At 37.0% G+C, this 25,426-nt stretch overlaps 1 long non-coding RNA gene across 1 annotated transcript in view; it reads left to right on the top strand.

Annotated features, from left to right (window-relative positions):
- Positions 1 to 3,029: 3,029 nt before the first annotated feature.
- The window catches only part of LOC145271195 (uncharacterized), a 428,562-nt gene continuing 406,165 nt past the window's right edge, over positions 3,030 to 25,426 (top strand). The window contains exon 1 of the long non-coding RNA XR_013865749.1: positions 3,030 to 3,115. This is a non-coding gene — a long non-coding RNA (uncharacterized LOC145271195). The remainder of the gene's footprint in view (positions 3,116 to 25,426) is intronic.

The raw sequence follows: 25,426 nt of genomic DNA, 5'->3' as shown, positions 1-25,426 counted from the left end.
TGAAAATGTGTCTGAAGAAAGTCAGTTTCCGTACAGAAAAGAGGCATTTTTCTTGTTTCAGCTTGGCTCCTACTTGTAGACGTTTCAGGATGTTCCTCTAGCTGATGTCATGTGATGGCTTGTCATGTGCATAATTTATTATGTCGTCTGATAGATTTTTCACTCCTGGGATGTCTCTAAAAAGGTCTGATATAGCTTTTTGAAATAGTTCAGAGGCTGCATTCACGCCAAAACTTAGTTGCTTGTAACGGAATAAACCTGCATGCGTGGCAAATGTCGTTATACTGGACTCTTCCAGTTCTAGTTGATGATAAGCATTGGAGAGGTCTAGTTTGCTGAAAACTCTACACCCATTTAAGTCTGCTATTAAGTCGTCTACATTTGGCATTGGATGTTTTATCCATTGAATGGCTTCATTTGCCTTTCTCATGTCAATGCAAATTCATAAGCTACCATTTTTCTTGGGAACTACCACAACCGAGCTAACCAAGGGGGTAGGTCCAGTGACTTCTTCAATCACATCTATTTCTATGAGATGTTTAAGTTCTGTCTCCACGTCTTTTCTCACATGGAAAGGTATCCTGCGGTGTCGCTGTGTTACTGGGGAAACCGAGGAGTCAATGTGGAGATTAATGATAACTCCAGAAATTTTTCCTATCTTTCCATCAAACAAAAGTGTGGGGAACTCGTCTTGAATTGGGATCGTCACATGGAACGTGAAGTTAAACGTTATCATCCCCAGTGCTTCAGCAGAATGACCACTGTCGACTACAAATATGTTTTGCCGCGCGTGTTCACAACAAATGTCTTTACTGCCGTTGATGTTGAAATTTTTGTTATTTCCACATGTGAGACGCGTGCGGTTCTCGTTGCTGTAAAGAGCGTGTAGTTCATTACACTCCATGTCTGCGGCACGCATATAAGCCAATTCGATTACTATAGCTTCATCCAGGATTTGCTTTAGCGTAGAGTTGTCCCTTAGCGCCTTCCTTCTGACTTTAGAGGATGTGCACCCCTGCAAAATTTGGCTAGGATCTCTCTGTCTTTATTTTCAAAATTGCATGTGGAGGCTAGAGTCCGTAGCCGTGCATGGTATGAGTCTAAGCTTTCGTCCGGATTTTTCACGGCCCGTCGAAACTTGAAAATGTCGTGGGACGTGTTCTTTTGCGGCGTAAAATGATTTGTCAGTGAATTTTTGTAGTTTCATCTTCACCTGAAACTACATTTGCCGTTGTTCAAAATGTTGGTTGTGGGACGTGTTCTTTTGCGGCATAAAATGATTTGTCAATGAATTTTTGTAGTTTCATCTTCACCTGAAACTACATTTGCCGTTGTCCAAAATGTTGGTTGTGGGACGTGTTCTTTTGCGGCATAAAATGATTTGTCAGTGAATTTTTGTAGTTTCATCTTCACCTGAAACTACATTTGCCGTTGTCCAAAATGTTGGTTGTGGGACGTGTTCTTTTGCGGCATAAAATGATTTGTCAGTGAATTTTTGTAGTTTCATCTTCACCTGAAACTACATTTGCCGTTGTCCAAAATGTTGGTTGTGGGACGTGTTCTTTTGTGGCATAAAATGATTTGTCAGTGAATTTTTGTAGTTTCATCTTCACCTGAAACTACATTTGCCGTTGTCCAAAATGTTGGTTGTGGGACGTGTTCTTTTGTGGCATAAAATGATTTGTCAGTGAATTTTTGTAGTTTCATCTTCACCTGAAACTACATTTGCCGTTGTCCAAAATGTTGGTTGTGGGACGTGTTCTTTTGTGGCATAAAATGATTTGTCAATGAATTTTTGTAGTTTCATCTTCACCTGAAACTACATTTGCCGTTGTCCAAAATGTTGGTTGCGCCTATGCCCTTTTGTTGGTCTGTGACGTCATGGAAAATATCGAAAACTTCGTCTCCTGCATAGTGGACAACTGGACAAGTGTTGCTTTCTTTTTTTATTGTCATGAATGTCCATAGCGACAAATAATTCTCCAACCTGTCTATCCATTTTTTCCAACGAACGACGGTTGTAGTTTGGTCCGCATGTACGCTAAAACTGGGGAAAACTGGTAAACCACTGCTGGCCATTGTTTTTTTGTTTTAAATAACGTTCGAAATCGATTCAATTTTTTTTTTTTTTTTTTAATAGTTGTCTGTTTTGCGTGTATTATGTCTTAGTTTAATTGCTTCAACATTTATCTCCCTTGCTGGCTTTTTTTTTTTTTGTATTAATTTCGAATTTTTTTTTTTGTATTAAATTCCGAAAATTCTGTAGTGTGAGTTCGTCACGAAAAAAAAATTTCTCGTCGCCAGATCTAGTGTTGGGGTCTCCTGTCTGGCTGGAATCAAACAGCTTGAAAGAAAGACAACGCAAACATAGGTGTTAACACCCGCTCGGTCACCAGAGAACTGCCGTCCGAGCTTACTAGAGAGCGAATGGTATATTACTCTTAGGATTATGTCGCTTTACTTGTGGACATCACAGTAGTCTCTGCCTGTTTGCAGGGGCTGCTACAAATCACTTCCGCGTAATATTATAAATAAAATAACAAACAAGTAAAGATAATTAGAAATGATAATAATTGAACGTTATTGAAATATCAAAATATTAATTAAACGATATTGAAATATCTATGAAAATAATTATTGTAAAAGAATGTTTTAAAGTCAAAATCACATTTAGATAACACAATTCGATTGGCTATTAAAAGTGAAATATTTTAGTTTATTTTAAAATTAAAAAAAATAATTTGATCTCCAGTTATTGCTATAAAATATTGATAGAATTTAAACATTATAATTATTGTAAAATAATTATTTGTGTGTGTGATACACGAATATTTAAAAAATATTTTTTAAATTTTAAATAACCTTCGAAATCGATTCAAAGTTTTTTGTTTTTTTCAAATAGTTGTATGTTTTGCGTGTATTATGTCTTAGTTTAATTGCTTCAACATTTATCTGCCTTTACCGGACATTTTTCTTATAGAGTTTCCCTTGACTCGACAGACACCGTCACGTTGACCGGTGCTTTGTTCCCTAATTGTAGTCAGCAGCATTTCTAGACCCATAATGTCTCTGTCTTTTATCTTCTGTTGTCCTTCGCCGTTTTAAGCCATCTCCGGTAAGAAACATTATATATCTCCTTCTTAAAGACACTTTTTAATATTTTTAACGTTATTTTTTTTATTATTATTATTTCATCTTAACTACGAACTTTGTTTATTTTCTTTACCCACATGTCAGACCCCCTTACTTCTAGATGTGTTGTTCATTTCCTTACGCATACGAGTCCCTATTCAACGCTTTTATAACTTCTCGTTTATTATCTTTTCTCTTTGCGTTCTCAACAATGTTTTTTTTTTAAGTTGAGTTTTTTTTTGTTTTCTTTCATTTATTTTGTTTGTTACCGTTACTCTCAGTGACTTTGTTTATAGGATTTCCTGTCTTGATTGTCGGTATTTAATGCTAACTGTTCGAGGGTCGTATGTTTATAATGAACACAATATGTCAATTAAAAAGACAGTACAATATGTGTGTGTTAATTAAAAAGGGGTAATCTTCTAAGTTAGCGTTAAAATTATCTTTTGTAAAAAATATTATGACATGAGGAGTCATTTCGATTTAAAAATTATTTTATTTAAATTTAATTTAAAATAAAAAAAAATACATTTCAAATGTCTTCAATAATCATCATGATTACTTTGAAAAAAGGTTATAGATAAAAACAAATCAAACTTACCAGGGAAGATAATAACTTCCGGTGAATGCTGGAAAAATATCCAATAAATAAAACGTCGTTTAGTAAATCGTTATTTGTATTTTAAACTAAAGATTTATTCTGGTTTATTTAATTTAGGCACCGCCAAAAATGGCCGCAAAATCAAGTTGTTGTTGTTTTTTTAAACTAAATTACATTTATTAAAATCCACTATTTCTGAGTATCTTTTTTTTTTCCAGAAAGATAAAACCCTGAATTTTATCATATAGAAAACAGAATAATGTAAAACTTTTTCTACTATTTTTAATTCAATTTTAAATGTTAAATTTTCCCCAAAAGTTAACAATTGACATTTTTTGTCTTGCACAAAAAGCGTACTTAAATATTAAAAAAAAAAGGGTTTTTGAAATAATTAATTAATTTATTTATTGTCTAACTAAGATTTAGGATGATTTTCTAAGAGAATATGCAAAAATATTATAATATAAGTACCTGAATTTCAAATAATTACACTTATTCATATAGGTAACCAAATATTTCGCGTCGACGTAGAGTTCAGATTGATGATAAGAAAACTATGGAAGACCAAACAGGCCAAAAAAACTTATTTTTCAGTAACGAAAATTTCAATGTATTATTAAGCTGAGGCTGGCCAGTACCAGATGGGTGACCATTTGTATGAGTTTGGTTTTTAATGTGTATGTGTGTGGGGGCCAGGCTCCCCAAAATGGGGGGGGCAATTTTGTTGGAATTTTTTTTGTACCAATAATGGTGCATCCCCCTTGTTTACATTTATTATTGTTTATCTGGTTTTTATATATGATTTTTTGTGTTTTGTATCCATTATGATGTTTAGTTTCGTATATTTTCGGTTTGTACGAAACTCCCTTCAATTTGGAGAAAAGAGAAATGCTAGCTCTGTGATGACGTCACGAGCTCAGCGCGTATTTCGCCCTCTTTTGAAATTCTGCTGTCGAGGAGAGAGACCGTGTTCTTTGCCCGGCGCTGAGGATGGAATTTTGAAGAGCCCTCCTTGAAAGAAGTAAACCCGGCTGTGACGAGACAGGCTTCTGGAAATTAACTACGTGGCTGCGGTCCTGCACGTATTTATTTTATTATTATTTTACAAGGAGTGGAATTTAAAGAAAATACCTTTTACGTGACAAGGTATTATGGAATTTCCTATCTGGACAAGCGACGAGGTCTTGCTCCTGTAATACATGTGTGTCTACGGTTTTCACGCAGGAAAGGAAAATTCTCAAAGAACTTTAAACAAAAAAAAAGGGGAAAAAGGCCATTTTCCAGACAGGCTTTCAATTGTGAGTACGCTCCTGAAATTAACTTCATATGCGAGTGTGAATGGGAGATAGTACTATTTTGTATATTCTTGTTGTATTCGTAATGGATACGCACAACTTCTTATAAAGAACCAGCAGTGTCGTTATTTTTTCTTTACATGTTACTTTTTCATTATATGTTACATTGGCGTTTTAAGTTTAATGCCCGCAAAGGGAAAAATTTGCAACTTATTGTAAATAAAGTTTCTTCTTCGTTTTAAAAGCAAGACATTTATATTTCATTCTTTACCCCCCCTCCTTTGTTTCATGCTTTTTTTTTCAGCTTAGTTACTTTAGCGTCGAATTTATCTGGAAGCAAGATAAATTCCGACATTTTGCAAATTTTCTTTCGTTTATTTAAAGGTAGTTTAGAAAATTTCTGCCTTTATTTGTGGGCACTTTGCAAATTGTTTCCCGACAATTTGCAAATTTTTCTTGTAAGTAGTTGGGAAATTTCTTTTATTTGAAAGCATTGCGCCAATTTTGTCCCATATTAAATGCATTAGGCAAATTTATTATTCCCTTTCTTGGAACCCTTTGAAAATTAAGTATATTTCCTTTTTCATCAAGATATGCTAGTTCCCTTTCGGCAAATGCATTTTGCAAACTTTATATTAAATACATTTAGTCATTTTTTGTCGGTTATCGTTGTACCCTTTTCTAATAGAGATACGCTTTAATTCACTTTCTTTCGAGTTAGGATTGAGATTTCTGTTAACTTCGCTACTTGACGCTATCAGCGTCACTTAGATTCGTTCGACCACTGTAAATTGCTTCCGTTATTTGAAGGCATTTTACAAACTCGTATTCCTTTATTTCAGAATACTTTTCAAACTAAGTGGTCAGTTATCTCAAATAATTTAGCGAACCTAGTTACTAAGCCTTTTATGATACGACGCATATGCCACCTCCTATTTTGAGACGCGTTTCTGTCACTTCCTCGTCCACAACACGCCTTCTTGACACCTTCCCTTCCCACTTGTAATTTAGCGCGTCTGTTAACGCTCTCCCTGAAATATTCGATGACTGCTATGTCCGGAATTTGCGAAACGTGTAATGTAATTTAGTGTTCCCAACGTTCGACTTTCGCTTCATAAAAATTCCCGAATTTAACATTCATGTATGGCTGGTGTCTTTATATCTGAGTAATATTTTACGCACAACTTTTCATAAATATTTTTCTTAATAATAAGATTAAGCGATAAGTATACACTTTCCTTTTTTCTATTCCTTAGAATTGAAGTTGTAAATTTCGTAGACCTCCTTCGGAATATAATTTATATTTTACCCGCTTTAGTTGAATTTCCACGGGTATTGCGAGTTACGGTGGGAGAAACTATAGCACTTTCTGTCCCTAGTCAGCGAATAAGAAATCCTACTAGACTGAGGTAATTTTCTTTTTCGTCCTAATTCAGCGTGTTCGATATTTTTCGGAAGCTGGATTTTCCCCACTTTAAGAAACGACTTTTATCTAATTATACCCTCGTGGGGAGCCTAGTAAATAGAGACGCTGTGTCCCAAACCGGTGTTAGTTATATGTTGGTATTTTTCCTCAATATATTAGAAAAAAAGGAATAAGTATATACCCCACTATTTGATTTAATGCACTCGTGCATTCTCTCACATGTGTTAAATGTTTCCGGGTTGTGAATTAACCGGACAACATTATTAGAAATATTTTATATGTTGAAGATATTTATTATTTTTCTATAGCGAATTTATACCCATTTGCTTTGCAGACTGTTATTCTAAGAGTTTATGAAAAGACAAGCCCCCGTTTTCTTTCTTAGCCCGTATTTGCATTTGGTTATTTGAATTCCTTTGAAGATACACATGTGACATAGTGGCATGTACCCTCCCCCGACGTAGTTGTATATTTAAACTCTCTTTCCACTTTTTTCCTAGGTCGTATTCAGTGAGGATATTGCTGTAAGCGTGTTAACGCTATTATTCATTTCCAGTGAATTAACTTCCATATAGAAGTTTGAATTTTAAATTCACTTAATTTTAATTTAAGTCATAGTGACTCTTTTAATTTGTAACTGGGGATTGTATCCCTTGATATTTTCACGGCTAAATATGCTGTATTGGTCTTGTTTTGTTTGTGCTATGAGGAAGGAATTTTATGCAAATATCTTTGTAACCTTTGTGTGTGCATTTTTTGTGTATAATTCTCGATCGCCTATTTTTTGTATTTGTTTGGATTTATTCCATATTTTTGAGAAAAAAAAAAACGCTGCACGATGTTGGTCACTCGTTCTTCCGGATTCCTTGTAAGGAAGCGAAAGTTTTATTTAGGGAAAGTTATCACCGTCTTGGATTTGTTGCGGTTGCAGAGGGAATTACCCCAGCCTTATTTTATGACGATGAAGGCCGATGTCGATGAATGGTTGTCATCGGTAGATAATATTACAGAGTTGTTGGGTGATCGTTCCTTACGTAAGGACGTGGACTGTTTGCTAGTAGAAGCGGATGCTGTTAATGTTGTAGTGTTCTCGTCCCAGGTTCGATTCATTCTTTCGAGGTTGGCAGATGGTGTAGAGTGTGATTCCTTGTGCAACCCTGAGATATTTGAAACCCCTAGGGAGATGCTTGGCGAGTTTCCGACTACTAAGCCCGAATGTCCAGACTCTGAAAACTGTTTGCTGAGTTCTGGCAAGTTTGGCTTGGAAGATGTTACATCACAGTCTGAAAGCAGTGTTGCAAGTGCCACTTCAGAGGATCTGCGTAGTAAGGCGCTGAAGTTTGATTTTTCTGGCGGGCAGTTCGCCTGTAGTATTTTAAAGAAGGTATTGGGAGTGAGATTCCCAGGTATCATGAATGATACCACTCGTGTCCACGACTTGTTAAGTGTGGGCATGAATATTATGAAATTTATGGAGGGATTTCCATGGGATGTTGGAATTGTTTTGCCCTCTAACCATGTGAGTTCGAAAACTCACATAAGTGGTTATCTTCCACAACCTTGTCAGAATACCGAGGAACTTAATCATAACGGTGGGATATTACTCCGGTCATGTGGTTCTGACAATGGTCAGTGGTTGAAAGACAGGAGTCTATCCTGTGTGGAAGTGCAAGCTTTGTGCACTTTAAGTGCTAATGTTATCACTGGGAGAGAAATTCTCCATCAAGGGTATAGGGCAGAAAGCACTATATCCACCTGTGAAGGTATAAAAACCAAGAGGAGAATGGTTTTTGAAGAGTTACATGAACTCAAGTTGGACTGGGGCGTCCAGATTCAGGTTGAGTGTAACTCGATAAAGAACCCCATGAGGGATCCTGTTGAATTTGCTGACTACATGGTGTGTAGTTCAGCTTCTCCGAGTTCCTACGGGAGTGTAGGATATGTTGTGTAGAAATCACTTGCAGAACCTTCATTCTGTGAAGTTGCTCCTTTAAGTAGGACGGTTCCTGCTTGGGAGTCACATGCAGGTGTTTTTGTTTTTGAATATTTTGTGGAGATCTGCCTTGACGTAGCCTACTGCAGTATTGTAAGAGCTATTGAAGTCAAGCTTGATTTGTCCAGGGGTGTTTCTGAGGCGCTCAGAACCATCCTATACTTAGTTAGAAATGATTTTTCTAATGCTGAGATGTTTGTTTCAGTGCTGAACACACGATTGGATCTCTCCTTGATAGGAGTCTTCCATAAATATTACATCTCAAGCTACCTAAGTGTTTCTGACACCTATACTCAACTTTGTTTGTTTAGCTATATGTATATAGCTATGCAAGCGTTTAAAACTGCAATTGCCTTTAATAATTTGTGCAAAATTTGGGTTGCGGTTTTATTTTATTTCACAGAGTTGAAGAACTCGTCCAAGCGTAGGGTGGATTGGATTCGTCCCTCTTGTAGCACCGGTGTTGATCTCACTGGGCTCTTGTGGTTACGATGGAGCTGAGATATTTTGATGCTCGCCAGAGATAATATAAGGATGAGGAGGGTGGATGGTAAGTGAACTTCTCAAGCCTTTACTCTTATATGCTAATGGTTGATTACCTGGCAGAATATTCTCTGTTGTAACCGTAAACATGAATGTTTTCATGTGAATTTTTGTAGAATAAGCTTTTAAATTTTTCTGCTTTTTGTTCTAATATGCGTTTCCTGGAGAGCTCCTGACCGTGCATTGTGTAGTATATGTATGTATATATAAAGAAAAACTTTTTGTATTGTACATTTTACAGGTGTCATCCAACTGTAGGTTGACTGCCATTTCCTGTTGGGGGAGAATGTTGGAATTTTTTTTGTACCAATAATGGTGCATCCCCCTTGTTTACATTTATTATTGTTTATCTGGTTTTTATATATGATTTTTTGTGTTTTGTATCCATTATGATGTTTAGTTTCGTATATTTTCGGTTTGTACGAAACTCCCTTCAATTTGGAGAAAAGAGAAATGCTAGCTCTGTGATGACGTCACGAGCTCAGCGCGTATTTCGCCCTCTTTTGAAATTCTGCTGTCGAGGAGAGAGACCGTGTTCTTTGCCCGGCGCTGAAGATGGAATTTTGAAGAGCCCTCCTTGAAAGAAGTAAACCCGGCTGTGACGAGACAGGCTTCTGGAAATTAACTACGTGGCTGCGGTCCTGCACGTATTTATTTTATTATTATTTTACAAGGAGTGGAATTTAAAGAAAATACCTTTTACGTGACAAGGTATTATGGAATTTCCTATCTGGACAAGCGACGAGGTCTTGCTCCTGTAATACATGTGTGTCTACGGTTTTCACGCAGGAAAGGAAAATTCTCAAAGAACTTTAAACAAAAAAAAAGGGGAAAAAGGCCATTTTCCAGACAGGCTTTCAATTGTGAGTACGCTCCTGAAATTAACTTCATATGCGAGTGTGAATGGGAGATAGTACTATTTTGTATATTCTTGTTGTATTCGTAATGGATACGCACAACTTCTTATAAAGAACCAGCAGTGTCGTTATTTTTTCTTTACATGTTACTTTTTCATTATATGTTACATTGGCGTTTTAAGTTTAATGCCCGGAAAGGGAAAAATTTGCAACTTATTGTAAATAAAGTTTCTTCTTCGTTTTAAAAGCAAGACATTTATATTTCATTCTTTACACCCCCCTCCTTTGTTTCATGCTTTTTTTTTTCAGCTTAGTTACTTTAGCGTCGAATTTATCTGGAAGCAAGATAAATTCCGACATTTTGCAAATTTTCTTTCGTTTATTTAAAGGTAGTTTAGAAAATTTCTGCCTTTATTTGTGGGCACTTTGCAAATTGTTTCCCGACAATTTGCAAATTTTTCTTGTAAGTAGTTGGGAAATTTCTTTTATTTGAAAGCATTGCGCCAATTTTGTCCCATATTAAATGCATTAGGCAAATTTATTATTCCCTTTCTTGGAACCCTTTGAAAATTAAGTATATTTCCTTTTTCATCAAGATATGCTAGTTCCCTTTCGGCAAATGCATTTTGCAAACTTTATATTAAATACATTTAGTCATTTTTTGTCCGTTATCGTTGTACCCTTTTCTAATAGAGATACGCTTTAATTCACTTTCTTTCGAGTTAGGATTGAGATTTCTGTTAACTTCGCTACTTGACGCTATCAGCGTCACTTAGATTCGTTCGACCACTGTAAATTGCTTCCGTTATTTGAAGGCATTTTACAAACTCGTATTCCTTTATTTCAGAATACTTTTCAAACTAAGTGGTCAGTTATCTCAAATAATTTAGCGAACCTAGTTACTAAGCCTTTTATGATACGACGCATATGCCACCTCCTATTTTGAGACGCGTTTCTGTCACTTCCTCGTCCACAACACGCCTTCTTGACACCTTCCCTTCCCACTTGTAATTTAGCGCGTCTGTTAACGCTCTCCCTGAAATATTCGATGACTGCTATGTCCGGAATTTGCGAAACGTGTAATGTAATTTAGTGTTCCCAACGTTCGACTTTCGCTTCATAAAAATTCCCGAATTTAACATTCATGTATGGCTGGTGTCTTTATATCTGAGTAATATTTTACGCACAACTTTTCATAAATATTTTTCTTAATAATAAGATTAAGCGATAAGTATACACTTTCCTTTTTTCTATTCCTTAGAATTGAAGTTGTAAATTTCGTAGACCTCCTTCGGAATATAATTTATATTTTACCCGCTTTAGTTGAATTTCCACGGGTATTGCGAGTTACGGTGGGAGAAACTATAGCACTTTCTGTCCCTAGTCAGCGAATAAGAAATCCTACTAGACTGAGGTAATTTTCTTTTTCGTCCTAATTCAGCGTGTTCGATATTTTTCGGAAGCTGGATTTTCCCCACTTTAAGAAACGACTTTTATCTAATTATACCCTCGTGGGGAGCCTAGTAAATAGAGACGCTGTGTCCCAAACCGGTGTTAGTTATATGTTGGTATTTTTCCTCAATATATTAGAAAAAAAGGAATAAGTATATACCCCACTATTTGATTTAATGCACTCGTGCATTCTCTCACATGTGTTAAATGTTTCCGGGTTGTGAATTAACTGGACAACATTATTAGAAATATTTTATATGTTGAAGATATTTATTATTTTTCTATAGCGAATTTATACCCATTTGCTTTGCAGACTGTTATTCTAAGAGTTTATGAAAAGACAAGCCCCCGTTTTCTTTCTTAGCCCGTATTTGCATTTGGTTATTTGAATTCCTTTGAAGATACACATGTGACATAGTGGCATGTACCCTCCCCCGACGTAGTTGTATATTTAAACTCTCTTTCCACTTTTTTCCTAGGTCGTATTCAGTGAGGATATTGCTGTAAGCGTGTTAACGCTATTATTCATTTCCAGTGAATTAACTTCCATATAGAAGTTTGAATTTTAAATTCACTTAATTTTAATTTAAGTCATAGTGACTCTTTTAATTTGTAACTGGGGATTGTATCCCTTGATATTTTCACGGCTAAATATGCTGTATTGGTCTTGTTTTGTTTGTGCTATGAGGAAGGAATTTTATGCAAATATCTTTGTAACCTTTGTGTGTGCATTTTTTTGTGTATAATTCTCGATCGCCTATTTTTTGTATTTGTTTGGATTTATTCCATATTTTTGAGAAAAAAAAACGCTGCACGATGTTGGTCACTCGTTCTTCCGGATTCCTTGTAAGGAAGCGAAAGTTTTATTTAGGGAAAGTTATCACCGTCTTGGATTTGTTGCGGTTGCAGAGGGAATTACCCCAGCCTTATTTTATGACGATGAAGGCCGATGTCGATGAATGGTTGTCATCGGTAGATAATATTACAGAGTTGTTGGGTGATCGTTCCTTACGTAAGGACGTGGACTGTTTGCTAGTAGAAGCGGATGCTGTTAATGTTGTAGTGTTCTCGTCCCAGGTTCGATTCATTCTTTCGAGGTTGGCAGATGGTGTAGAGTGTGATTCCTTGTGCAACCCTGAGATATTTGAAACCCCTAGGGAGATGCTTGGCGAGTTTCCGACTACTAAGCCCGAATGTCCAGACTCTGAAAACTGTTTGCTGAGTTCTGGCAAGTTTGGCTTGGAAGATGTTACATCACAGTCTGAAAGCAGTGTTGCAAGTGCCACTTCAGAGGATCTGCGTAGTCAGGCGCTGAAGTTAGATTTTTCTGGCGGGCAGTTCGCCTGTAGTATTTTAAAGAAGGTATTGGGAGTGAGATTCCCAGGTATCATGAATGATACCACTCGTGTCCACGACTTGTTAAGTGTGGGCATGAATATTATGAAATTTATGGAGGGATTTCCATGGGATGTTGGAATTGTTTTGCCCTCTAACCATGTGAGTTCGAAAACTCACATAAGTGGTTATCTTCCACAACCTTGTCAGAATACCGAGGAACTTAATCATAACGGTGGGATATTACTCCGGTCATGTGGTTCTGACAATGGTCAGTGGTTGAAAGACAGGAGTCTATCCTGTGTGGAAGTGCAAGCTTTGTGCACTTTAAGTGCTAATGTTATCACTGGGAGAGAAATTCTCCATCAAGGGTATAGGGCAGAAAGCACTATATCCACCTGTGAAGGTATAAAAACCAAGAGGAGAATGGTTTTTGAAGAGTTACATGAACTCAAGTTGGACTGGGGCGTCCAGATTCAGGTTGAGTGTAACTCGATAAAGAACTCCATGAGGGATCCTGTTGAATTTGCTGACTACATGGTGTGTAGTTCAGCTTCTCCGAGTTCCTACGGGAGTGTAGGATATGTTGTGCAGAAATCACTTGCAGAACCTTCATTCTGTGAAGTTGCTCCTTTAAGTAGGACGGTTCCTGCTTGGGAGTCACATGCAGGTGTTTTTGTTTTTGAATATTTTGTGGAGATCTGCCTTGACGTAGCCTACTGCAGTATTGTAAGAGCTATTGAAGTCAAGCTTGATTTGTCCAGGGGTGTTTCTGAGGCGCTCAGAACCATCCTATACTTAGTTAGAAATGATTTTTCTAATGCTGAGATGTTTGTTTCAGTGCTGAACACACGATTGGATCTCTCCTTGATAGGAGTCTTCCATAAATATTACATCTCAAGCTACCTAAGTGTTTCTGACACCTATACTCAACTTTGTTTGTTTAGCTATATGTATATAGCTATGCAAGCGTTTAAAACTGCAATTGCCTTTAATAATTTGTGCAAAATTTGGGTTGCGGTTTTATTTTATTTCACAGAGTTGAAGAACTCGTCCAAGCGTAGGGTGGATTGGATTCGTCCCTCTTGTAGCACCGGTGTTGATCTCACTGGGCTCTTGTGGTTACGATGGAGCTGAGATATTTTGATGCTCGCCAGAGATAATATAAGGATGAGGAGGGTGGATGGTAAGTGAACTTCTCAAGCCTTTACTCTTATATGCTAATGGTTGATTACCTGGCAGAATATTCTCTGTTGTAACCGTAAACATGAATGTTTTCATGTGAATTTTTATAGAATAAGCTTTTAAATTTTTCTGCTTTTTGTTCTAATATGCGTTTCCTGGAGAGCTCCTGACCGTGCATTGTGTAGTATATGTATGTATATATAAAGAAAAACTTTTTGTATTGTAAATTTTACAGGTGTCATCCAACTGTAGGTTGACTGCCATTTCCTGTTGGGGGAGAATGTTGGAATTTTTTTTGTACCAATAATGGTGCATCCCCCTTGTTTACATTTATTATTGTTTATCTGGTTTTTATATATGATTTTTTGTGTTTTGTATCCATTATGATGTTTAGTTTCGTATATTTTCGGTTTGTACGAAACTCCCTTCAATTTGGAGAAAAGAGTAATGCTAGCTCTGTGATGACGTCACGAGCTCAGCGCGTATTTCGCCCTCTTTTGAAATTCTGCTGTCGAGGAGAGAGACCGTGTTCTTTGCCCGGCGCTGAAGATGGAATTTTGAAGAGCCCTCCTTGAAAGAAGTAAACCCGGCTGTGACGAGACAGGCTTCTGGAAATTAACTACGTGGCTGCGGTCCTGCACGTATTTATTTTATTATTATTTTACAAGGAGTGGAATTTAAAGAAAATACCTTTTACGTGACAAGGTATTATGGAATTTCCTATCTGGACAAGCGACGAGGTCTTGCTCCTGTAATACATGTGTGTCTACGGTTTTCACGCAGGAAAGGAAAATTCTCAAAGAACTTTAAACAAAAAAAAAAGGGGAAAAAGGCCATTTTCCAGACAGGCTTTCAATTGTGAGTACGCTCCTGAAATTAACTTCATATGCGAGTGTGAATGGGAGATAGTACTATTTTGTATATTCTTGTTGTATTCGTAATGGATACGCACAACTTCTTATAAAGAACCAGCAGTGTCGTTATTTTTTCTTTACATGTTACTTTTTCATTATATGTTACATTGGCGTTTTAAGTTTAATGCCCGGAAAGGGAAAAATTTGCAACTTATTGTAAATAAAGTTTCTTCTTCGTTTTAAAAGCAAGACATTTATATTTCATTCTTTACACCCCCCCCTCCTTTGTTTCATGCTTTTTTTTCAGCTTAGTTACTTTAGCGTCGAATTTATCTGGAAGCAAGATAAATTCCGACATTTTGCAAATTTTCTTTCGTTTATTTAAAGGTAGTTTAGAAAATTTCTGCCTTTATTTGTGGGCACTTTGCAAATTGTTTCCCGACAATTTGCAAATTTTTCTTGTAAGTAGTTGGGAAATTTCTTTTATTTGAAAGCATTGCGCCAATTTTGTCCCATATTAAATGCATTAGGCAAATTTATTATTCCCTTTCTTGGAACCCTTTGAAAATTAAGTATATTTCCTTTTTCATCAAGATATGCTAGTTCCCTTTCGGCAAATGCATTTTGCAAACTTTATATTAAATACATTTAGTCATTTTTTGTCGGTTATCGTTGTACCCTTTTCTAATAGAGATACGCTTTAATTCACTTTCTTTCGAGTTAGGATTGAGATTTCTGTTAACTTCGCTACTTGACGCTATCAGCGTCACTTAGATTCGTTCGACCACTGTAAATTGCTTCCGTTATTTGAAGGCATTTTACAAACTCGTATTCCTTTATTTCAGAATACTTTTCAAACTAAGTGGTCAGTTATCTCAAATAATTTAGCGAACCTAGTTACTAAGCCTTTTATGATACGACGCATATGCCACCTCCTATTTTGAGACGCGTTTCTGTCACTTCCTCGTCCACAACACGCCTTCTTGACACCTTCCCTTCCCACTTGTAATTTAGCGCGTCTGTTAACGCTCTCCCTGAAATATTCGATGACTGCTATGTCCGGAATTTGCGAAACGTGTAATGTAATTTAGTGTTCCCAACGTTCGACTTTCGCTTCATAAAAATTCCCGAATTTAACATTCATGTATGGCTGGTGTCTTTATATCTGAGTAATATTTTACGCACAACTTTTCATAAATATTTTTCTTAATAATAAGATTAAGCGATAAGTATACACTTTCCTTTTTTCTATTCCTTAGAATTGAAGTTGTAAATTTCGTAGACCTCCTTCGGAATATAATTTATATTTTACCCGCTTTAGTTGAATTTCCACGGGTATTGCGAGTTACGGTGGGAGAAACTATAGCACTTTCTGTCCCTAGTCAGCGAATAAGAAATCCTACTAGACTGAGGTAATTTTCTTTTTCGTCCTAATTCAGCGTGTTCGATATTTTTCGGAAGCTGGATTTTCCCCACTTTAAGAAACGACTTTTATCTAATTATACCCTCGTGGGGAGCCTAGTAAATAGAGACGCTGTGTCCCAAACCGGTGTTAGTTATATGTTGGTATTTTTCCTCAATATATTAGAAAAAAAGGAATAAGTATATACCCCACTATTTGATTTAATGCACTCGTGCATTCTCTCACATGTGTTAAATGTTTCCGGGTTGTGAATTAACCGGACAACATTATTAGAAATATTTTATATGTTGAAGATATTTATTATTTTTCTATAGCGAATTTATACCCATTTGCTTTGCAGACTGTTATTCTAAGAGTTTATGAAAAGACAAGCCCCCGTTTTCTTTCTTAGCCCGTATTTGCATTTGGTTATTTGAATTCCTTTGAAGATACACATGTGACATAGTGGCATGTACCCTCCCCCGACGTAGTTGTATATTTAAACTCTCTTTCCACTTTTTTCCTAGGTCGTATTCAGTGAGGATATTGCTGTAAGCGTGTTAACGCTATTATTCATTTCCAGTGAATTAACTTCCATATAGAAGTTTGAATTTTAAATTCACTTAATTTTAATTTAAGTCATAGTGACTCTTTTAATTTGTAACTGGGGATTGTATCCCTTGATATTTTCACGGCTAAATATGCTGTATTGGTCTTGTTTTGTTTGTGCTATGAGGAAGGAATTTTATGCAAATATCTTTGTAACCTTTGTGTGTGCATTTTTTGTGTATAATTCTCGATCGCCTATTTTTTGTATTTGTTTGGATTTATTCCATATTTTTGAGAAAAAAAAAACGCTGCACGATGTTGGTCACTCGTTCTTCCGGATTCCTTGTAAGGAAGCGAAAGTTTTATTTAGGGAAAGTTATCACCGTCTTGGATTTGTTGCGGTTGCAGAGGGAATTACCCCAGCCTTATTTTATGACGATGAAGGCCGATGTCGATGAATGGTTGTCATCGGTAGATAATATTACAGAGTTGTTGGGTGATCGTTCCTTACGTAAGGACGTGGACTGTTTGCTAGTAGAAGCGGATGCTGTTAATGTTGTAGTGTTCTCGTCCCAGGTTCGATTCATTCTTTCGAGGTTGGCAGATGGTGTAGAGTGTGATTCCTTGTGCAACCCTGAGATATTTGAAACCCCTAGGGAGATGCTTGGCGAGTTTCCGACTACTAAGCCCGAATGTCCAGACTCTGAAAACTGTTTGCTGAGTTCTGGCAAGTTTGGCTTGGAAGATGTTACATCACAGTCTGAAAGCAGTGTTGCAAGTGCCACTTCAGAGGATCTGCGTAGTCAGGCGCTGAAGTTTGATTTTTCTGGCGGGCAGTTCGCCTGTAGTATTTTAAAGAAGGTATTGGGAGTGAGATTCCCAGGTATCATGAATGATACCACTCGTGTCCACGACTTGTTAAGTGTGGGCATGAATATTATGAAATTTATGGAGGGATTTCCATGGGATGTTGGAATTGTTTTGCCCTCTAACCATGTGAGTTCGAAAACTCACATAAGTGGTTATCTTCCACAACCTTGTCAGAATACCGAGGAACTTAATCATAACGGTGGGATATTACTCCGGTCATGTGGTTCTGACAATGGTCAGTGGTTGAAAGACAGGAGTCTATCCTGTGTGGAAGTGCAAGCTTTGTGCACTTTAAGTGCTAATGTTATCACTGGGAGAGAAATTCTCCATCAAGGGTATAGGGCAGAAAGCACTATATCCACCTGTGAAGGTATAAAAACCAAGAGGAGAATGGTTTTTGAAGAGTTACATGAACTCAAGTTGGACTGGGGCGTCCAGATTCAGGTTGAGTGTAACTCGATAAAGAACTCCATGAGGGATCCTGTTGAATTTGCTGACTACATGGTGTGTAGTTCAGCTTCTCCGAGTTCCTACGGGAGTGTAGGATATGTTGTGTAGAAATCACTTGCAGAACCTTCATTCTGTGAAGTTGCTCCTTTAAGTAGGACGGTTCCTGCTTGGGAGTCACATGCAGGTGTTTTTGTTTTTGAATATTTTGTGGAGATCTGCCTTGACGTAGCCTACTGCAGTATTGTAAGAGCTATTGAAGTCAAGCTTGATTTGTCCAGGGGTGTTTCTGAGGCGCTCAGAACCATCCTATACTTAGTTAGAAATGATTTTTCTAATGCTGAGATGTTTGTTTCAGTGCTGAACACACGATTGGATCTCTCCTTGATAGGAGTCTTCCATAAATATTACATCTCAAGCTACCTAAGTGTTTCTGACACCTATACTCAACTTTGTTTGTTTAGCTATATGTATATAGCTATGCAAGCGTTTAAAACTGCAATTGCCTTTAATAATTTGTGCAAAATTTGGGTTGCGGTTTTATTTTATTTCACAGAGTTGAAGAACTCGTCCAAGCGTAGGGTGGATTGGATTCGTCCCTCTTGTAGCACCGGTGTTGATCTCACTGGGCTCTTGTGGTTACGATGGAGCTGAGATATTTTGATGCTCGCCAGAGATAATATAAGGATGAGGAGGGTGGATGGTAAGTGAACTTCTCAAGCCTTTACTCTTATATGCTAATGGTTGATTACCTGGCAGAATATTCTCTGTTGTAACCGTAAACATGAATGTTTTCATGTGAATTTTTGTAGAATAAGCTTTTAAATTTTTCTGCTTTTTGTTCTAATATGCGTTTCCTGGAGAGCTCCTGACCGTGCATTGTGTAGTATATGTATGTATATATAAAGAAAAACTTTTTGTATTGTAAATTTTACAGGTGTCATCCAACTGTAGGTTGACTGCCATTTCCTGTTGGGGGAGAATGTTGGAATTTTTTTTGTACCAATAATGGTGCATCCCCCTTGTTTACATTTATTATTGTTTATCTGGTTTTTATATATGATTTTTTGTGTTTTGTATCCATTATGATGTTTAGTTTCGTATATTTTCGGTTTGTACGAAACTCCCTTCAATTTGGAGAAAAGAGAAATGCTAGCTCTGTGATGACGTCACGAGCTCAGCGCGTATTTCGCCCTCTTTTGAAATTCTGCTGTCGAGGAGAGAGACCGTGTTCTTTGCCCGGCGCTGAAGATGGAATTTTGAAGAGCCCTCCTTGAAAGAAGTAAACCCGGCTGTGACGAGACAGGCTTCTGGAAATTAACTACGTGGCTGCGGTCCTGCACGTATTTATTTTATTATTATTTTACAAGGAGTGGAATTTAAAGAAAATACCTTTTACGTGACAAGGTATTATGGAATTTCCTATCTGGACAAGCGACGAGGTCTTGCTCCTGTAATACATGTGTGTCTACGGTTTTCACGCAGGAAAGGAAAATTCTCAAAGAACTTTAAACAAAAAAAAAGGGGAAAAAGGCCATTTTCCAGACAGGCTTTCAATTGTGAGTACGCTCCTGAAATTAACTTCATATGCGAGTGTGAATGGGAGATAGTACTATTTTGTATATTCTTGTTGTATTCGTAATGGATACGCACAACTTCTTATAAAGAACCAGCAGTGTCGTTATTTTTTCTTTACATGTTACTTTTTCATTATATGTTACATTGGCGTTTTAAGTTTAATGCCCGGAAAGGGAAAAATTTGCAACTTATTGTAAATAAAGTTTCTTCTTCGTTTTAAAAGCAAGACATTTATATTTCATTCTTTACACCCCCCTCCTTTGTTTCATGCTTTTTTTTCAGCTTAGTTACTTTAGCGTCGAATTTATCTGGAAGCAAGATAAATTCCGACATTTTGCAAATTTTCTTTCGTTTATTTAAAGGTAGTTTAGAAAATTTCTGCCTTTATTTGTGGGCACTTTGCAAATTGTTTCCCGACAATTTGCAAATTTTTCTTGTAAGTAGTTGGGAAATTTCTTTTATTTGAAAGCATTGCGCCAATTTTGTCCCATATTAAATGCATTAGGCAAATTTATTATTCCCTTTCTTGGAACCCTTTGAAAATTAAGTATATTTCCTTTTTCATCAAGATATGCTAGTTCCCTTTCGGCAAATGCATTTTGCAAACTTTATATTAAATACATTTAGTCATTTTTTGTCCGTTATCGTTGTACCCTTTTCTAATAGAGATACGCTTTAATTCACTTTCTTTCGAGTTAGGATTGAGATTTCTGTTAACTTCGCTACTTGACGCTATCAGCGTCACTTAGATTCGTTCGACCACTGTAAATTGCTTCCGTTATTTGAAGGCATTTTACAAACTCGTATTCCTTTATTTCAGAATACTTTTCAAACTAAGTTGTCAGTTATCTCAAATAATTTAGCGAACCTAGTTACTAAGCCTTTTATGATACGACGCATATGCCACCTCCTATTTTGAGACGCGTTTCTGTCACTTCCTCGTCCACAACACGCCTTCTTGACACCTTCCCTTCCCACTTGTAATTTAGCGCGTCTGTTAACGCTCTCCCTGAAATATTCGATGACTGCTATGTCCGGAATTTGCGAAACGTGTAATGTAATTTAGTGTTCCCAACGTTCGACTTTCGCTTCATAAAAATTCCCGAATTTAACATTCATGTATGGCTGGTGTCTTTATATCTGAGTAATATTTTACGCACAACTTTTCATAAATATTTTTCTTAATAATAAGATTAAGCGATAAGTATACACTTTCCTTTTTTCTATTCCTTAGAATTGAAGTTGTAAATTTCGTAGACCTCCTTCGGAATATAATTTATATTTTACCCGCTTTAGTTGAATTTCCACGGGTATTGCGAGTTACGGTGGGAGAAACTATAGCACTTTCTGTCCCTAGTCAGCGAATAAGAAATCCTACTAGACTGAGGTAATTTTCTTTTTCGTCCTAATTCAGCGTGTTCGATATTTTTCGGAAGCTGGATTTTCCCCACTTTAAGAAACGACTTTTATCTAATTATACCCTCGTGGGGAGCCTAGTAAATAGAGACGCTGTGTCCCAAACCGGTGTTAGTTATATGTTGGTATTTTTCCTCAATATATTAGAAAAAAAGGAATAAGTATATACCCCACTATTTGATTTAATGCACTCGTGCATTCTCTCACATGTGTTAAATGTTTCCGGGTTGTGAATTAACCGGACAACATTATTAGAAATATTTTATATGTTGAAGATATTTATTATTTTTCTATAGCGAATTTATACCCATTTGCTTTGCAGACTGTTATTCTAAGAGTTTATGAAAAGACAAGCCCCCGTTTTCTTTCTTAGCCCGTATTTGCATTTGGTTATTTGAATTCCTTTGAAGATACACATGTGACATAGTGGCATGTACCCTCCCCCGACGTAGTTGTATATTTAAACTCTCTTTCCACTTTTTTCCTAGGTCGTATTCAGTGAGGATATTGCTGTAAGCGTGTTAACGCTATTATTCATTTCCAGTGAATTAACTTCCATATAGAAGTTTGAATTTTAAATTCACTTAATTTTAATTTAAGTCATAGTGACTCTTTTAATTTGTAACTGGGGATTGTATCCCTTGATATTTTCACGGCTAAATATGCTGTATTGGTCTTGTTTTGTTTGTGCTATGAGGAAGGAATTTTATGCAAATATCTTTGTAACCTTTGTGTGTGCATTTTTTGTGTATAATTCTCGATCGCCTATTTTTTGTATTTGTTTGGATTTATTCCATATTTTTGAGAAAAAAAAAACGCTGCACGATGTTGGTCACTCGTTCTTCCGGATTCCTTGTAAGGAAGCGAAAGTTTTATTTAGGGAAAGTTATCACCGTCTTGGATTTGTTGCGGTTGCAGAGGGAATTACCCCAGCCTTATTTTATGACGATGAAGGCCGATGTCGATGAATGGTTGTCATCGGTAGATAATATTACAGAGTTGTTGGGTGATCGTTCCTTACGTAAGGACGTGGACTGTTTGCTAGTAGAAGCGGATGCTGTTAATGTTGTAGTGTTCTCGTCCCAGGTTCGATTCATTCTTTCGAGGTTGGCAGATGGTGTAGAGTGTGATTCCTTGTGCAACCCTGAGATATTTGAAACCCCTAGGGAGATGCTTGGCGAGTTTCCGACTACTAAGCCCGAATGTCCAGACTCTGAAAACTGTTTGCTGAGTTCTGGCAAGTTTGGCTTGGAAGATGTTACATCACAGTCTGAAAGCAGTGTTGCAAGTGCCACTTCAGAGGATCTGCGTAGTCAGGCGCTGAAGTTTGATTTTTCTGGCGGGCAGTTCGCCTGTAGTATTTTAAAGAAGGTATTGGGAGTGAGATTCCCAGGTATCATGAATGATACCACTCGTGTCCACGACTTGTTAAGTGTGGGCATGAATATTATGAAATTTATGGAGGGATTTCCATGGGATGTTGGAATTGTTTTGCCCTCTAACCATGTGAGTTCGAAAACTCACATAAGTGGTTATCTTCCACAACCTTGTCAGAATACCGAGGAACTTAATCATAACGGTGGGATATTACTCCGGTCATGTGGTTCTGACAATGGTCAGTGGTTGAAAGACAGGAGTCTATCCTGTGTGGAAGTGCAAGCTTTGTGCACTTTAAGTGCTAATGTTATCACTGGGAGAGAAATTCTCCATCAAGGGTATAGGGCAGAAAGCACTATATCCACCTGTGAAGGTATAAAAACCAAGAGGAGAATGGTTTTTGAAGAGTTACATGAACTCAAGTTGGACTGGGGCGTCCAGATTCAGGTTGAGTGTAACTCGATAAAGAACTCCATGAGGGATCCTGTTGAATTTGCTGACTACATGGTGTGTAGTTCAGCTTCTCCGAGTTCCTACGGGAGTGTAGGATATGTTGTGTAGAAATCACTTGCAGAACCTTCATTCTGTGAAGTTGCTCCTTTAAGTAGGACGGTTCCTGCTTGGGAGTCACATGCAGGTGTTTTTGTTTTTGAATATTTTGTGGAGATCTGCCTTGACGTAGCCTACTGCAGTATTGTAAGAGCTATTGAAGTCAAGCTTGATTTGTCCAGGGGTGTTTCTGAGGCGCTCAGAACCATCCTATACTTAGTTAGAAATGATTTTTCTAATGCTGAGATGTTTGTTTCAGTGCTGAACACACGATTGGATCTCTCCTTGATAGGAGTCTTCCATAAATATTACATCTCAAGCTACCTAAGTGTTTCTGACACCTATACTCAACTTTGTTTGTTTAGCTATATGTATATAGCTATGCAAGCGTTTAAAACTGCAATTGCCTTTAATAATTTGTGCAAAATTTGGGTTGCGGTTTTATTTTATTTCACAGAGTTGAAGAACTCGTCCAAGCGTAGGGTGGATTGGATTCGTCCCTCTTGTAGCACCGGTGTTGATCTCACTGGGCTCTTGTGGTTACGATGGAGCTGAGATATTTTGATGCTCGCCAGAGATAATATAAGGATGAGGAGGGTGGATGGTAAGTGAACTTCTCAAGCCTTTACTCTTATATGCTAATGGTTGATTACCTGGCAGAATATTCTCTGTTGTAACCGTAAACATGAATGTTTTCATGTGAATTTTTGTAGAATAAGCTTTTAAATTTTTCTGCTTTTTGTTCTAATATGCGTTTCCTGGAGAGCTCCTGACCGTGCATTGTGTAGTATATGTATGTATATATAAAGAAAAACTTTTTGTATTGTAAATTTTACAGGTGTCATCCAACTGTAGGTTGACTGCCATTTCCTGTTGGGGGAGAATGTTGGAATTTTTTTTGTACCAATAATGGTGCATCCCCCTTGTTTACATTTATTATTGTTTATCTGGTTTTTATATATGATTTTTTGTGTTTTGTATCCATTATGATGTTTAGTTTCGTATATTTTCGGTTTGTACGAAACTCCCTTCAATTTGGAGAAAAGAGAAATGCTAGCTCTGTGATGACGTCACGAGCTCAGCGCGTATTTCGCCCTCTTTTGAAATTCTGCTGTCGAGGAGAGAGACCGTGTTCTTTGCCCGGCGCTGAAGATGGAATTTTGAAGAGCCCTCCTTGAAAGAAGTAAACCCGGCTGTGACGAGACAGGCTTCTGGAAATTAACTACGTGGCTGCGGTCCTGCACGTATTTATTTTATTATTATTTTACAAGGAGTGGAATTAAAAGAAAATACCTTTTACGTGACAAGGTATTATGGAATTTCCTATCTGGACAAGCGACGAGGTCTTGCTCCTGTAATACATGTGTGTCTACGGTTTTCACGCAGGAAAGGAAAATTCTCAAAGAACTTTAAACAAAAAAAAAGGGGAAAAAGGCCATTTTCCAGACAGGCTTTCAATTGTGAGTACGCTCCTGAAATTAACTTCATATGCGAGTGTGAATGGGAGATAGTACTATTTTGTATATTCTTGTTGTATTCGTAATGGATACGCACAACTTATAAAGAACCAGCAGTGTCGTTATTTTTTCTTTACATGTTACTTTTTCATTATATGTTACATTGGCGTTTTAAGTTTAATGCCCGGAAAGGGAAAAATTTGCAACTTATTGTAAATAAAGTTTCTTCTTCGTTTTAAAAGCAAGACATTTATATTTCATTCTTTACACCCCCCCTCCTTTGTTTCATGCTTTTTTTTTCAGCTTAGTTACTTTAGCGTCGAATTTATCTGGAAGCAAGATAAATTCCGACATTTTGCAAATTTTCTTTCGTTTATTTAAAGGTAGTTTAGAAAATTTCTGCCTTTATTTGTGGGCACTTTGCAAATTGTTTCCCGACAATTTGCAAATTTTTCTTGTAAGTAGTTGGGAAATTTCTTTTATTTGAAAGCATTGCGCCAATTTTGTCCCATATTAAATGCATTAGGCAAATTTATTATTCCCTTTCTTGGAACCCTTTGAAAATTAAGTATATTTCCTTTTTCATCAAGATATGCTAGTTCCCTTTCGGCAAATGCATTTTGCAAACTTTATATTAAATACATTTAGTCATTTTTTGTCCGTTATCGTTGTACCCTTTTCTAATAGAGATACGCTTTAATTCACTTTCTTTCGAGTTAGGATTGAGATTTCTGTTAACTTCGCTACTTGACGCTATCAGCGTCACTTAGATTCGTTCGACAACTGTAAATTGCTTCCGTTATTTGAAGGCATTTTACAAACTCGTATTCCTTTATTTCAGAATACTTTTCAAACTAAGTGGTCAGTTATCTCAAATAATTTAGCGAACCTAGTTACTAAGCCTTTTATGATACGACGCATATGCCACCTCCTATTTTGAGACGCGTTTCTGTCACTTCCTCGTCCACAACACGCCTTCTTGACACCTTCCCTTCCCACTTGTAATTTAGCGCGTCTGTTAACGCTCTCCCTGAAATATTCGATGACTGCTATGTCCGGAATTTGCGAAACGTGTAATGTAATTTAGTGTTCCCAACGTTCGACTTTC

This window comes from Euprymna scolopes, chromosome 46 (assembly GCF_053919585.1).
Source record: "Euprymna scolopes isolate OS-2025 chromosome 46, ASM5391958v1, whole genome shotgun sequence".
Lineage (NCBI taxonomy): Eukaryota > Metazoa > Mollusca > Cephalopoda > Sepiida > Sepiolidae > Euprymna > Euprymna scolopes.
The sequence above is the reverse complement of the archived record's forward strand: the minus strand, read 5'-3'. Positions and strand labels throughout refer to the sequence as shown.